This window comes from Hordeum vulgare, chromosome 7H (assembly GCF_904849725.1).
Source record: "Hordeum vulgare subsp. vulgare chromosome 7H, MorexV3_pseudomolecules_assembly, whole genome shotgun sequence".
Classification (NCBI taxonomy): domain Eukaryota; kingdom Viridiplantae; phylum Streptophyta; class Magnoliopsida; order Poales; family Poaceae; genus Hordeum; species Hordeum vulgare.
In genome coordinates, this window is record NC_058524.1 from 325,443,339 (window position 1) to 325,458,267 (window position 14,929).

Sequence of the window (14,929 nt, forward strand, 5' to 3'; positions counted from 1 at the left end):
TAATTGGACAATGGATTTACTACGCGGCATGCTCGCGCGCCCTTAATACCACTGCCACCCCTTCTCCTACTTCATAGAAAAAACAACACACAAATATGCATGGACTCAACCACGGGCGTGGCGTGTCGCCGCGCCTATTGCCTGCTAGTTGTTATTATGTACACCAAGTAGGGAGACCTTATAATGACAAATAGTTTGGGTAATTCTTGATACTGTTTATTTTGACAAGGACACAATTCTATTTACAAATCACTTCTCTGGAGACTCTAACTATCACACTCACTGTAAGAATGTCATCAAGTGAGAACAGATTGATGCAATACAACAGGTCTACAATAACTTGAACTAAAAGCACTTCTCCTGTGACAGAACTTGTAAAGTTGTAGCCTTATTTTACTAGGATCAAGGGAAAACTATGGATTATGGTTGCACAACTCAAAACAGAACGCAGACTTTAGTTTGTGCAGTTGTGGTGATCATATCCATGATTCAATGGTATAATTATACTTGTAGCTATAGTTGTTTAAGTCAAAGAGATTTCAAATAAGTAACATTTTTAAGCTAATTTTATAGTTGAGCATGTTTCTTTTACCAGTGCTGCATGGAAGTTTGGCACTACTGTAATTAAGCAACATGATATTACTTAAATGTTAGGTTCCGGATGTTACCTAAATCTCTGCAGTGTTGCTATAGCCCCCTTGCATGGAATTTGTGTCGCTATATGTTCTGGTCAGTCCTTCACCTTCTATCATCCTCTGATACTCGCCGATGTCATTCATATCTAACACCACCATACCATTGCTATTACCACCACTACCATTGAAGAATCCTAATTTTGATGCCTCTGTGTTGTAACTCGGGATCATTGCTCCTGTTTGTGGATACAGGGCACTATCCAGGCTCATGTACCCTCTGGTTAGTGCCGTCGTGAGGCACTCTTCATCACACCCTGGAGCAAGAGGCATCGAGATAGGCGCAGTGATGCTCATTTGCATTGCCAGCAAGGGTTTATCTATGCTCTGGGGAAGCCATGGTTGGCCGAATTGCTCTATGCTGACCTCTCCATTAGCAGCTTCATAGTATCCTGCTGCTGCAAGTGTCTCATTGATTCGGGGAATGAACTTGGTACCAGGACATACGTTTTGCTCTTCCTCAAGTAGGGCTGAGAGTGTAGAGTCAAATCAGGGTAACAGGGAGAAGGCCATTTCTAGGATGTCATATATGGATGCTATGGAATTTTGGATGTATGGATGCTATGGAACTATATGTATATATGGATGCTATGGAATTTTGGATGTATGGATGCTATGGAATTTTGATATATGGATCATGAAATTTGTTATGCAACTTTGCATATATGTTATGTGTTCTGGATCAGTAAACTATTAGGCACATATTATGTATTATATATATATATATATATATGTTATGTGTTGTTGAATTTGTGGTTTTGAAACAAAACATATATATGCTAGAATACCAGATACTAATGGAGCACCATGGGCTATACTAATGGCACACCTGGGAGGCATACTAATGGCGCACCTGGGAGGCATACTAATGGCGCACCTCGGAGGCATACTAATGGCGCACCTGAGAGGCATACTAATGGCGCACCTCGGAGGCATACTAATGGCGCATCTGAGAGGCATACTAATGGCGCACCTGGGAGGCATACTAATGGCGCACCGTGAGCAATACTAATGGCGCACTGCCTGGTGCGCCATTAGTATACCAGATACTAATGGCGCACTTGTGGTGCGCCATTAGTAAAAAAATCTAATGGCGTGATGCTAGAGGCGCACCTATAATGCGCCATTAGTAGCCAAAATAGGTGCCCCATTAGCAAGCCTTTTCCTAGTAGTGGTTGCTCGAGCATGTGAAGATGCCCTTGGATGTCTTGAAGGGGAGGCGATGGGGTAGAGGTGAGAGGAGAGGTAAAAATTGTTGCTGACTTTGCTATACAGGGGTAGAAATGGAGTTTTCACCCTGCTCCATGATTGATTCTTGGCCCAAAATTCTTACTCAAGGTAGAAGGTGACTAGTAGGGGATGTGTAAAAATATGCGATGAAGGAGAATGGAGGAATGGGTGAAAATGTAGCTTTTCCCAAATCACGAGAAGGTAGTGAGATTTATCAGAATCAAATAATCGGTAAAAACAAGAGTGATCACAAGGTTTGAGCACATTTGACTAAAGTTGACAATGTAAACATGAAAAACCCTAGAAATTAATAAAATCAGGTTTCTATAGATCTAGCTAAGCAAATCTATTCCCCTAAATGCACAACTTGGTGTAGCATCATTATTTGGGGATTAGATAACACGTGCGAAGTTGGAGAGTAATTGAAGAAACTTTGCAATGTAGAGTTGCTCAAATTTTATTGTGGTCAGAGAGGGCTTTGGCATATTTTGGTGAACAAAATCAGCTTGGATTAAGATAAAACTTGGCAAGATCATCACATATAACATATGTGACTTGCAAGAATTTTCTTGGAATTATTTTAGAATATTTCTTATAGAAATATTTCAAAATCTTGAAATACGCAGAAAGGGCTTTGGAGGGTTTTGTCAAATATTTTGAAAATGATCATGTGGAAGTTTCCCTATATTTTCTCAAATATTTAGAAAACTTTAAAACATTATTTCCCTACAAAAGATCATTTCTGGCCTGAGTAAAAGGTATTTAAATAAAATAGACAAATAACTTTTAAAATAATTATTTGGTGGTATTGGGAAGTATTGTATACGGTAAGTTCCATATATAATCTTTGGGGCAAGACAATCCACCCATTTGAAGACTTGTAGTACAAACCAAAATTCAGGGGTTTTCGGAAATCCTAAAGTGAATAAATGCATTTTGGCCTAAATAATGTTTTGTAAAAATAGCTTTAGGTCCTATACACATGGCATGGTCATTGGGAAAATATTTGAAGCAAGAAGATGAGTCTTGAGAGAAGGATATTTTTTGTAAATAAAAACCCAAATAAGCAAACAAGAAAATAGCAATAAATTCAATCATCATGTGCACACAAGAAGTTTTAAACGGTTCCAAAAAAAATTAAACATATTGTGGCAAAGTGGTACAAACATAGGGTGTGACATAATATTAGTCAAAAAATAATACGTATTCAATGAGTGCATAATCAAAACCACATGTAGAACCTAAAATAGAAATCATGGTTAATGATACTAATGTGGTAATGTGAAATAGCATGAGTGCGTGATCATTTGTTAATATATGTATCGTGAATTAGAGGTGTTAACTTGTTGTTCATCCAAATATTTTTATGGCATGGTGATGATGTGTGACCATACCTATTTCTTATTGAACTCAAAGTTGTGTTTGAGTCAGGGATGCGCAATGGTTAACTGCTACCAACCTCATCCCCAGGGGCATGCGAGTAGTGCTCTTCATGAATAAAATCTTGTAGTAAGTATGCCAGTTCTTCATGAATGCGTTGTTCTTCGAGAAAGCTAATACAATCTTGCAGTAAGTAGGTGAGTTCTTCATGACTAATATGTATCCATGGATATACGCACTCTCACCTCCACATATTTGCTATACTCTTTGGTATCGTGTACTGCCCATTCTCACCTCGAGGATCGGTGCAACTTACGTCGGTTGATCCAAACCACATGAAATGATACACTCTATTGCACATAAGCCTCATTATATATTCCTCAAAATAGTCAACATACCTACCTATCATGGCATTTACATAGGCATTCTGAGATATATTGCCATGCAACTTCCACCGTCACTTCATATGACTTATACTGCCATTGTCACATTGCTTTGCATGATCATATAAGCTGACAAAGTATTTGTGGCAAAGCCACTGTTCATCATTGTTATACATGTTACGCTTGATCATTGCACATCCCGGTATAGTGCTAAAGGAGTACATATAGAGTCAAATAATCCTATCAGTTTTTCATATCGAGTTGTAAGTAAATAAGAATGTGATGATCATGATTATTTCACGCACTCTCTCAGTGAGGAAGGGATGATGGAGCCAATGATTCCCCCACAAGTCGGGAAGAGATTATAGATGAAAAAAAGAGGGAGAAAGAAAAAAAGAAAAAATGAGAAAAAGAAAAACAGAGAAAAAGAAAAAAATGAGAAAAAAAGAAAAAAAAGGAAAATTAACATAAATGAGAGAAAACAGAGAAGTGATAGTGCTACTGCCTCTTATTCCACACTTGTGCCTCAAAGGGCAGCATGTCCTTCATATACAGAGTCTCTTGTTTTATCACTTCCATATGCTTGTGGGAATTTTTCATTATGTAACTTGGCTTGTATATTCCGATGATGTGCTTCCTCAAATGCGCGAGGTCTTCATGAGCAAGCAAGTTAGATGCACACCCACTCAGCTTTAGTTGAGCTTTCATACCCTCATAGCTCTAGTGCCCTATGCGAATTTTTATTAGTTGTTATTAAGAAAAGAGTACCAATGTTGGGCCTTGCCAGACGAGTTTTATCCCAAAACAAAAACCAAGGGTGTCCCCATAACAACCACAAGCATGTCAGGAGCGCTCAATTATGGCACATAACACTCGTACAAGTAACTATGGTGGAAAAGGTGGACAAAAACACCGAGCTAGAACACCAAGCCTTGAACCTCTTACCAAGTATATAGGTTTATTAAATTAAATAGGAATAATACGGTGATATAACAAGGAACCTATGTTGTCACATGGAAATCAACTGCACCTACAACTAACAACACAATAAGAAGCTTGAGCAATCGGTAACATAGACAAAGAGAGGTTTACTGGGATGTGGAGGGGGGTTAGAGGATTTTTCATGGCAAAGTTGGAGGCTGGGTGTAACTTGTGGTAGGCAGCGAGACATAGAATAGAAACGAGACAACTAGCATGGCAATGATAGTAATGGTATCAAGGGAAATGGTCATCTTGCATGCGATCCCACTTGGAAGAAGAACAAATCTGTGAAGCAGAAGAACCGACGTAGTCGAACAAATGCTCACACTCCGAAGGGATTTGGAACCCCATCGAGAAGAAACAATCTAGAAAATAACAATAAACACAGAATAAACACCCGAACATATGCATGGCATGATGTGCAAGCAATTATGATGCATGTCCATTTAATTATGCATGTTACGGTAAGGCACCACAATCAACTTCTACACATTAAGTGAAGCTCAACATGCAATGAGTTGCATATTGACGAAACTCCAATTTGAAATAATTAGTTCACCACCATTTAGGAACCGACAATATTAAATGTTGAGAAACTTGGCAAGAGGTGAAGCATAAGTAAACTACACTATCTAGGCATTTTAAAAGAGGTCGGAAATAACATATAGAATCTCCGAAATGACCCCATGTGTTAATGTCGAAATTGGTCCAGATCTGAAATAACATTTTTTATATTTATCAAACATCAAAATAAACTGGACCATGTGATTTTAGACGTCATTCTAGTCGATTTAAATATATAGATCTTTTTAAACGGAGCTATGGTCTAAAAGATATGAGCAACACAACATGATATGCCACGAATGCAAAATGCACGCAAATGACAGCCACAACATCTTACATCATGGATGCACAAGATATTATGAAACTACATGAAAATTTTAGCAAGTTTAAATGAGGTCGGAACAACGAATAACAATTGTGGAAAGCCCCCATATGCAAATTAAGATTCTATACTATTATGCCTATACACAATTTTAGAGTTGTTAAACAGCAAAATAAAGCCACCGTGTTGTTCTACACATTTTTCTAGCCAACTTACATATGTGGATCATTTCAATCAGAGATACGGTTAATTAATTATGAGACAAACCATTTTGATATGACATTTATGCAAAAATATTACAACCAGGAAGTTAAACATTTTTAACATGGTTGCAAGTTGGATATTGTGAATCTACACAAAATTCTAAGCATTTTTCATGTATGAAGTTTTAAAACCTGATGCATGGTTATTTTGCTATGAATTAAATTATTATTATACGTCATCACACAAAACAATGCAAACAACATGTTTAATCATTTTCAACATGTGTGAAATTTGGAAATTACTAATCCACACTACCTATCTAATTCATTTTAATCCGATGCACAGTTAAAGAGTTATTAGCATTTTAAAATGATGCATTTTTTTGTAATTATTGAAAACATTGGATAATTAGCAAAATTCACTCATAGTGGAAAAATATTCTACGGGCTGAATCTTTGCACTAGGCCGAAACAGGGGCGGCGTTGAAAACTAAAACACACTCGTGGCAGGACTTAGCGGGAGGTCACCCCGGGACAAAGCCCGGTCAGTGGAGGAGCCCGCGGCTTCGGCAAGGCAGTCCGACGGCGTCGGAGGCCCAGGCGGCTAGCATGGTCGACATTGGACTGCATGGTCGAGTTGCCGAGCCGGCCTGGCTAGCGTGGCCCATGCGCGTGCTGGCTGGGGCATCGTCCTCGTTCGAACCCGAGCAGGGGAAGGGCCGGCGGCGGCGGATGATGCCAAGCAGGAACAGGCGGATCCGACAACCAACATTCGGATCTGGCGCAGAGCGGCGACGGGGCACATAGGGGCTGAGAGGGAGAGGGGCGACAGCGCAGCACAACAGTGGTTGCAGCGGCAGGCGGTGGCTTGGGCGGACGAAGAGCGGCCTGCGTAGGGCAGCCGGAATGGTGCTAGCGAGATCGAACTACGACACTATCCATGAAGACCGACAAAGCTCCGGCGAGCTGGTGACGGGAGGCGGGGTCGCGTCCGGCAACGTGGTCGGGTGTAACGACCAAGATGGGATCCTTTCCGATCTGGGGATCGAGGCCCCGAATTGGAAAGGAGCGCATCTAAGCGTCTCGCAAACAGGTAACACAGCACATACATAATAATAAAGATAGACAATCAGGGGTTCAATTGCCTTCTCATAAATATATCAGAGTACATCACGCATACAACCAAAGTAGTTCCGCTACGGACTACAAAACAGAGAAAAGGCTGTGCTACCCTGCCTGCACGACCACGCCTCAATCTTCTGGATAGTTCACGTAGAGGTGGTCGGTCTCCTCATCGTACTGCCACGCCAGCTGCGTGCCATCGGGATCATCTGTCTCTGGTGTACGTGAACCTATTGGTATTGTGGAGGAATCCATGAGCCACAGGGACTCAGCAATCTAAGACCTTGGTGCCAGAACTAGTCAAGTTATTAGGTTGGAAAGGGTAGAGTATTTAAGCTGCAGCATCCAAAGCTTGATATGGTGGCTAACTTACGAAGACCATTTTTGAAGGTGGACTATACTAAAGGTCGAGAATACTTGATCACTAGGTGATCCTGAGAACCTACCTACGTCATTCATAACCCCACCGTGTTCCCGATCGAAGAGAGATCTTCGAGGGGACAGTCACGGTTACGCACACTGTTGGCAATTTTATTAGCTTATGTTTAAATTATCTATTATCGGATGTTAACAAAATATTCCAAGTTGCCACATAACCGTGGTCACGGCTTTCCGAAAGATTAAACCCTGCAGGGGTGCTCCAACTAGTCCATCACAAACGTACACGGGCCGCAAAGTAATCCTCTATCACGAATCTCGTGATCTCGTCGGATTCCTTAGAGGAAAACCTCAACTCTGGGGAGAACCAAAGCTTCACTGGGATTCCTATACGCAAGATATATCGCTAAGGTAAGACAAGACTAGACGGACCTCCTGTCGTGTCGACAACCCTGATAAGATCCGCGTATCTCAGTCTCAGGACACGACGGATGAGCTAGACGTCGAGATGGCTAAACCTCTGGGTGACCAGTGGGCCCCCGGACATCGCTCAGGTGGGACCAACACTCATGAGGAGCGCTGGCCCGGGTTGTTGATTAAATTCCTCGGGGTAGCTATTCCCTATGCAGATTATTATGTGATTAGCAGATTAAAACCAATGTTGGGTCCTACCGGACAAGTCTTAACACTACGCGATTTATGAAGGGGTCCCCATAACAACCCCGAGCGTGTTAGGAGCGATCAATATGGAATCAAACACCGGTAGCGGGTAACTATGGCGGCAATAACGGAACAAAGCACCCGACAAAAGGCTAGGCCTTCCGTTATTTACCAAGTATATAGGTGCATTAATTAAATAACAGAATTTAAGATAATGATATCAATCTCATGTTATCACATGAGAAAAAGCACCTGCATCTAGAACGCTAACATTAGTAGCTGAGCAAAGCCTACTTAGCCATTCAAGTTTAATAGGAAGGGATCAGTGTTTGATTTCATGGCATATCAGGAGGCAATTTAATTCAGTGGTAGGCAGCATGCATTTGACGAGGAAACGTAAACTAGCATAACAAGTCTAGAGATGGAATCAAGGTCATATCATCTTGCCTGTGAGATCCTTAGCTTGGAATGGTTCTTGTTCATCCTGCACGTACTCTCCCGACTCCACGTACTCGTTCTCCGATCCCGGTGCTACCAAACATAAGAATAACATCCAATGAACAACAGCACCTCAAGATGCAACAAGCACATGATGCATGAGATGAAAATGAGCATGCATCACTATTTCTATCACTAACACAAGCTTAAGGAGTTAAAACAAGTTCCTGGACAGAACTGCATGCTAACCTATTTTTACATGCATGAGAATGACATGATCAGATGAATCTCATGAAAACTATGCAAAACCATATAAAGAACAATACAATCGGAGCTACGGATCAACGGGAATCAACGAAACAAGATATGAAGCCCTACGTGTCAAAATCATCACCACACACTCAAATGGCACAAATCTGGTATTCCCAGGTTGCCAAGACATAAAACAACCCATCATGGGTGGGGTGGAGCAAATAAGAACACCACAACATCAACTAAGCACTCACAATCATCAAAATGACAAAACTACACAATCTGCCATAAACTGCATCATAGCACTTTGTGAGCTACATGCAAAGCACCTACAGCCACCCAAATATGACAAATAATATATGTGGCTGTAGCTAGACAAGAATACTACAGGCAAAGCCAAGAATCACACAAAAAGGAATTAAACACAGAAAGTTACAAGGCTGCAAACTTGCCCAAAAACATCAGTTTTCAGGGACTTAGTGAAAATTCCAGATTCTCACGTTCTGTCTTTGCTCTGAAGCATGTTGACAGCAGCGAAAACATTATCTACAGGACTCCAAATGGGATGAAATTTTACAGGGAGTTAGACAAACATACCAGGTCCAACTTCCTAGTATAAAGCTAAGGCTAGATCACAACACAATGACCAGCACAACCTCATCAACAGGGGAAGAAAATATAAACAGATTCTCAGACTTAGTGAAAATCTCAGATTTTCACTAATCTGGAATTTCAGTCACATGCCTACTTTCGATGGGCACAACTTGCACACATGGATTCCAAATCATGAATGGAACCAACATGTGGTAGAGGGGGTCACCCTCTACTACCACAACCAAGAAACAAATACAAGAGCACACCACAATTCATGGAACCAAGCTCTAAACATAGAAGAAAATGAAAATATGTCATCTCCAGAAAATGTTCCAATGGCAAAAATTATTTCACCAATGGATTCCTGGGATCTTTCTACCCCAAAACCATATATAAAACATATGCACTTGCTTGGAGCAAGTGAGCTCAAACTAGGAAGGAAAAACTACATAGAATCCAACATAGTGAATAGTGCAACAATTCATGCAACTCTCACTAGAACAGCTATCACATAGGTATGCTCATGTGCACAAAGACAATATGGACATGAGGGTTTGGACCCCATGTTGGTGTCATGCACATCAACAACCCAAATACTTCTCTCACTATATCCCCTCCACACACACACATCATGCCCTCTCTCATATTTAACATGAGGAGGTGCACAAGTTGCAAATGGGGCTGTTTCCACCATGCACATATCATCACCACAATCCTCATCACAAGCACATGAACCCAAGAACAACATGAGGGAAAAGCTACTATGCAAGTAATATGGAAGCATCACTTACATGCACTTACTAGGAACCACACATGCGTGTGCACTACCTACACACACATCATATCAACACACACACACCTACTCATATGCATAACATCTAGTAGCAACCAAACCACCTACACATACTATCAAAGCAAATAATACTAACACATGCATAGGACACATACACACACACAGTCTGCCACTTCTCTAGCACGCAAAAGGAAAATAAAATGCCACTTTGTTACCTATTGAATTAGGCACAAAGTATAGCAAACAATGGCAAAGGGAAAAAAATAAGAAAGAAGGAAAAAAAGAAAAGGGACAGCCCTGGGATTTGAACCCCAGTGCCCCTGGTGCACAGCAACAACACAATCCACTGCGCTACTGTCATCTGCTCGACAGTGAAGGATGCCCAGACAGGTAAACTTGCATCTGGTGGCTTAATGTGCAGGAGCAAAGAAAAATTAAAAAAAGGGTGCCGAGGGGGATCGAACCCGCACCTCTCAGCAGACACACAGCGAGCAGCACCACTACACTACGACACGACATCTGACTAAGAAGGGGCATCGAAACAGAAAAAGAACCCCTCTCTGCTACTCTGCTCCGACGGCTTGCCGGAACAGGGGAGGGGTCTCACCGGCGATACACATTAAATCGAGCTTTGGCTCGTGGATGGGAGGAAGCCTACACCCCCACGAACCCATTCCCTAAGCTAGCTGTGCCAGAGAGGAACCACAACGTCCTAGCTACCTAGCGCGCCGGCGCCGGCGACAGAGAAGCAACACGCCAGCGATCTACGGCTCCTACTCGAAGTACTACGACAGGGAAGGGGTAAGAGAGGGAGCTGCTCACCCGACGGAAGGAGAACGTGGTCGAGGACGGAGTGGACGCAGGGGAAGAAGAGGAAGCCGCCGATCTAGCCTGCTCGTCGGGGAAGAAGCCGCCGGCATGGAGAAGAGGAAGCAGGGGCTCCTTCGTCGATCTAGCCGCGGGGGTGGAACCCTGGATGTCCCCACGTGCTCACCGAGTCGTCGGAGGGGAGGAAGGGGCTCGGACGCGACGGCTAGGCGCAGCTCAAGCCACGGTCATGGCGGAGGGCCCTTTCCCTTACCTGGCGTGCCTTGACAGAGAGAGAGATGGAGGGGAAAAGGAGGTGGCGGCGCGAGAGGGGGAAACCCTATCTGCACGGACGCCAAGGGGGGTTCCCTTTTATGGAGGAGAGGGGCGAGGGGGCTCCTCGACGTCCTTGACGCCGTCAAGCGCCGTTGCTCTGAACCTGCAGGGGAGGAACACTGACGGAGGAAGGGGGCGACAGGCGCCGTCTACAGGATGCGCTGGGCTGCACGAGAGAAGGAGAGAGCGGGCCAGCTAGGTGGGAGGAGGCCCACTAGGGCGGCAGATAAGAAAAAGGATCCTGGAGTGTTTCCTTATAAAAGAATTAATTAGAGAAAGAAAATGGACACATGGCTGTATGTGGTGGGAAAATCAAACTAAAAATGGCCATGGTCATGAAAATAAATAACCTGATTAAATAAAATACAAATGGTATTTTTGGAGCAACTAAAATAATTACAAAACAACTATATAGTTTCTGTTTTGTGTTTATTTTTGCACCTTTAGAACACTAAAAATCAACAAATTTAGCACCCCAATATACCCACATTATTTCCTAAACAAAAGACAATTTTAAATCAGCTTAGGAGCAAGTGAAATTTGAACTTGAGATTAAAAGAGAGAAAAGGGGTCTTTGAATTAGAGAAGGGCTTTGAAGTAAACAACCACCACATCACTTCTACTCACCCCAACATCTCATGAGCATCACACATGAATTCACAAGATCACAACATGACAAGGAAGCATAAGACCACAATGCAACATCACAAGGTATGGGAATGAAATGATATGTTATGCATGCATGCAAGGGAAGGAAGTAATGAGGGACACACATGAAATCATGGCTCAAAATGACATCATCATAACCATGACAAGGTGGACCCACTTGCAATAGGTTACAAATATGGCAATAACACACTTGGGGCATTACATCGGGGCAGGCTTGTGCACGGGTGGCAGGGCGCGCTATTATGGGCACGATGGCCCCCTTACTTGGCAGCCTTGGATTGGGCCCCGCGGGCCTGCAGTGGATGTTTGAAGCGTGGGAACATGTGCCGCGCTCCGAGTGGCTGCATGCGGCAGCGCAGGGGCGGTTGACGAGCAGGGCTTTGCCAAGTGGGAATGCCTAGTCCGGACGGTACGGATTGCATGGTGTGAGGTGACGACTCTAGGAGTAAGGAGGCTTAGGCTAGGGTTTGATAGAAATGGAAGGTGGAGGTTGTCCATATATAGTAAGGGGGGCAAGGGTAGGGTATTTTGGGGGGTTTTCGGCCCTTCGCAAGCGATGTGATGCTTCCGATCAGAGGTTGGGGCTAGGTTGGGCTAGTTCTATGTGTAGGAGAGGGGTTTGGGCTTAGAGAATAGAGAGATTGAAGCCCGTGAGAGTATTTTTAAAACCGAAAAGCCTTCAATAATTAAACCGATGACGGTGCCGCTTGAGTTATCCGTTGGGCTATTAAACTGACTCTGAAATTAACGAAATTTGGCACACGGTCTAGCTACACTAAAATAAGACCGCATGCCAGCTTTTACACCATTCCAAGAATATTTTTATCACACTTTGAAAAACAATATTTTAACAATGTCGCAGGCGCGTGCGTGTGTGCTTGGTCCCGAAACGGTGAACGACAAAACAGGGAGAATCGGCAACTAACGATAGATGCAAGGTTTGAAAAAATGACGACAACGGAGTGCTGATGCAATGGGGATGATGCAATTGATCCTATGATGAATGCGACAACCAAAAAATTCACACAACAACAACGGAATAAAAGGGGAATCTTTTGGAGCGTCAGTTTCGGGTTGTTACAATTGGTTTCAACAAGATCGGGCCGCATGGAAGCATAAAACCCTATGTCATGTATTATAGTGGAATCTGTGTTTGTTCACAATACAGGTGCGCTTGCCCGACCAGGATGTTCGAGGGCAGCAGCTACACGTGTAGAATGAATGGAGAGTCGAGCTTTCTAAAGGTATCCCTGAACCTCATTTTATAGTCCAAGGGGTTATCAGATTGGCTAATTTGGTCTTTTTGTGGTACAATAGTCCACACGATAACTGCCAAAAAGTATTGATAGAAGCTATGCAGGGAAATACCTAACTCTGACGGACACAAATAGACACATTAAATGCACCATGAGGTGGTGCACTGGCGCGTTCCTCGGTAGGTCTTACCTCTCCTTCTATGCCTTCACCCATCTACCTTTTATTTACTTGAAATGTCGCGTGACGGGTGTCGTTAAAGCTGTTGCATGTCTTGGACTACTGCAAGAGGCCTCTGACCAGACCTACCTAACCACATGTTCGCTCGACACCTCATTGATGTTGACAATCATCCCGTCGAGGTGGAGTGGCAGAGATCCGAACGAGTCTTGTCGGGCCGGTGGTTGTTAGGTATTCTTCCTCCTAGCAAGGCGGCTTGCCAGTGTCTTGTTTTTGGCCTTTGCTCGCTGTTGCACGAAGGTTGATGTTGTGTGGTAAAGTCTTGCCGACCTGGAAGTCGCGTATGCCTGTGTACAAGTCTGGGTACTAAAGAACCCATATATTAGTACATCGATAGTAGTCCCCGGGCCAGGGCCACACTTGCGTGCGTGATGTTGTTGGGCTAGGCCCAAAAACAATGCACACGCACACGGGGCCGCAATTCCTGCAGTTATGATGGTCTTTACTGCAGCCCCACGACGCGCATTGATTGTGGATCGTGGGAGTGGTGGAGCAAGGCGGTTGTTTCTAGGAGTCGCGCCTAAAACCATGGGCATACGAAGGTGGCTGAGGCAACAATTGCATTTTCCACCCGTTTGAAAACACGGGTTTTCGCAAGAGTGCTACTCACCCTAGTCGCATTCCCACCGCTTCATCGCCCCTGTAACGACTAAGATGCGGTCCTTTCTGATTTGGGGAAGGAGGCCCCGAATTGGAAAGAAGCGCATCTAAGCGTTTCGCAAGCACGATAACATAGCACATACATAATAATAGAAGAATGACAATAAGGGATTCAACTGCCATCTCATAAATATATCAGAGTTACATCACGCATCCAAACAAGGTAGTTCCGCTACGGACTACAAAACATGAGAAATGACTATGCTACCCTGCATGCTTGCCCATGATCACGACCATGCCTCCGTTTTCTGGATAGTTCACGTACAGGAGGTCGTTCTCCTCATCGTAATTCCACGCCAGCTGTGTGCCGTCGGGATCACCTGTCTCGGGGGTAGCAGAACCTGTTGGTGTTGTGAAGGAATCTGTGAACCACAAGGACCCAACAATCTATGACCTCGGTGTCAGAACAAGTCAAGTTATTAGGTAAGGAAGGTGGGGTATTTAGGTTGCAGCATCCTAAGTTTTATATGGTGTCTAACTTACGTAGAACATGTATTGGGTGGTCTATACTAGCGTTCAAAGTTTAGTTGATCACTAAGTGATCCTGAACACCTACTTACGTCAATCATAACCCCACCGTGTTCCCGATCGAAGAGAGGTCTTCGAAGGGGATGGTCACGGTTACGCACAAAGTTGGCAATTTTATTAGAGTTATGTTTAAATTATTTATAACCGGATGTTCAAAAGTATTCCAAGTTGCCACATATCCGCTCGCACGGCTTTCCGAAAGATTAAACCGAGTAGGGGTGCTCCAACTAGTCCATCACAAACGGTCACGGGCTGCAAAGTAATCCTCTATCACGAATCTCGTGATCTCGTCTGATTCCTTAGAGGAAAACCTCAACTCCGGGGAGAACCAAAGCTTCACCGGGATTCCTATATGCAAGATATATCGCTAAGGTAAGACAAGACTAGCAGGACCTCCTGACGTGTCGACGACCGTGATAAGAGTCGCGTATCTCAGTCTCAGG

At 43.5% G+C, this 14,929-nt stretch overlaps 1 pseudogene; it reads right to left on the reverse strand.

Annotated features, from left to right (window-relative positions):
- Positions 1–273: 273 nt before the first annotated feature.
- The window catches only part of LOC123408833, a 70,334-nt pseudogene continuing 55,678 nt past the window's right edge, over positions 274–14,929 (reverse strand).